Source organism: Camarhynchus parvulus, chromosome 3 (assembly GCF_901933205.1).
Source record: "Camarhynchus parvulus chromosome 3, STF_HiC, whole genome shotgun sequence".
Classification (NCBI taxonomy): domain Eukaryota; kingdom Metazoa; phylum Chordata; class Aves; order Passeriformes; family Thraupidae; genus Camarhynchus; species Camarhynchus parvulus.
In genome coordinates this window covers 107,083,398-107,085,818 of record NC_044573.1, presented here as the reverse complement: position 1 = coordinate 107,085,818, position 2,421 = coordinate 107,083,398, and positions in this window count along the sequence as shown.

The window sequence follows — 2,421 nt, the reverse complement described above, 5'->3', positions numbered from 1 at the left end:
GTTACATTTTCTAAGATTTTTTTTTTGAGGGATGCTCTACTACTTTCCCTTTAACACCCAGACTTCATATAGAAGGTAGAAATAAAAAAGGTAGCTTGAAATACATTTTATTTCTCTGTGGGCTTAAAAATCTTTGGCTTCTTACAGTCTTGTGGTAATGGCATGGATAAAACCTTACTCTGATTCCTGCTATGCCCTGATATGTAGGACAGCTTTCTAACAGCAGGGAGAGTCAGGTAAGAGGACAGATCCCCCATGGAAATTTGGCACTGCTGTATTTAAAAGCTGATTGGACAAGCACTTGAAGAGGAATAATTTAGATACTCTTAATCCACTCCTGCGCAGGGTATCTCAATGACCTTTTAATGCCTGTTTAACCCTGTCCCATGGGAAAGTCTTTCCCTCCTCCAGAAGCTTCTGGATTATTTCCAGGCAGAAGACCCCTTTTAGCTCTATCACTTGATCATCACATTGCTTTACTAATCCACCTCCCTTGTTTTTTTCCACCTTGGAAAGTACAGCGAGTGCCTGGAGCTGTCATCCACAACAGGGCAGTGATGGGACCCCACAGTCAGGCCCACTTTTCTTCACCTCTGCCACAAACAGGTATTTCTTTCCTGCCAAAAGCCTGCACTTCCAATAAAAACATGTCCTGCCTTTCAGGACTAATATTTTCATGGCTGATTTGCGACTGATGGGGAGTTGCTGAATTCAGTAGCCCCACAGAGGTGAGGCTGCTGCAGCTCCACACCCCTGGATCCAGCAGACACATCCACAGATGTGTAAAATGTGTGTATCCACTGATGGTTCCAGTGGCCAGCTCAGACAGAAACACTCAGCACTCCGACAAACAGCACCAGTGGCCTCAGCCTGCCCACTGCTCTTGCAGACCAGGGTGGGGGGCTGTGAGTGCAAAATATTTATAAAAATGATCACACAATCATAGAATGGTTTGGGTTGGAAGGGACCTTAAAGATCACCCAGTTCCAATCCCTTGCCATGGGCAGGGATACCTTCCTCTAGATGAGGTTGCTCAGAGGCCCATCCAGCCTGGCCTTACAAATATTATGGTCATTTCCAAATTTTAAAAATAGAATATACACTTCCAGGTAATACCGTGCATGAAATCCAAGGGAATGGCTTTCAGTTATGGAAGAGACAGTGGAACAGCAATTAAGATTGCAACTCATACACAGTTAACCATTATGGGCTAAAATAAAAGTTGGATGAATCATTTTCCAGCCATATAAATCACTGAAGTTGTTCTATCCATCATGAAGGTAAGCCAACCATGTAATGAATTATACAATGTGTTATTTTCCTATGCATTTTGTTCCCATAGTTTGTTCTGCTGTTCAAAGTCTATTTGTATGAGATTTTTTTACAAATACTTTTAAAATGATGAATAATTACTTATAAGACTAAAAATACATGCCAGCTATTTTATATTGAATCTGACAGCAGTTAAAGTGTTGGTATCTGAACTTATTTGACATCATCTTCAAACAACTTTTACTAGGTATTCTTTACAGGATTAAAAATTCTTAGATTTGTGCAATTTGTTCTCTAACTCATGGAAGGGAAAGTAAAAGTTTAGATAGATAACAGACAACCAGTCTCATGAGCAGGAACAGCTTTCCTTGCAATCACTTTTTATTGGGAGCTAAACATGGTCAAACTTTCATTGCAAATTCATGCAAGGACTGATTCTGAATCCTGTGGAGCAAAATAAAGCTCAGCAGAAACTTCAGGTGCTCCAGTGGAACAAGATCCCAACTGCAGTTTTTCCATTACAAATGCATTTTATTAGCAAGATGTTGGCCCCCGTTACAGGCAGAGCAGGCCAGACCTTCACCTGCCCACACAGGCAGTGACACACAAGTCCCCCCATTTTATCAGGATGTGGAGCTGATCCAGAGGTCTCTGCTCAGACTGTCCTGGATTTTGTGCACACCAGCACCAGGGAGCTGTTTGTTGTTACCAATGTGATTTCTTAGCATGAAGCACCAATTTGGCCTTGGTTTGAAGCACTCTGCAGGAAGTAGTGACCTGGCCCAAGGGAGCTGCTTCTCCGATGGTTCTGGCACAGCTTCCACACAGGATTTCCAGACACTGCAGCTTTTTGTCCTGAATGTTTGGATGATGAGTTTAGTATATCAGATTTGCATATTCAGTGAGTAATTGGCCCACAGATTATGAATGCAGTGGGAGAGCTTGGATTGAAGCACTGGGAGGTGGGCAGCCAGGGGAGAGCACAGGTATGACTGCACTGGTTTGGCACAGCACAATGTACAGCACTGAAAGCTGAAATCAAGAACTCTGCAGGCAGAGGAGCTGTCTGAAGATATGGGATTAGGAAGCAGCTCAGTGGTCCATCCATCCAGCCTGGGCTGGCAAAGAAAGGTCAGTGCTGCACAACTT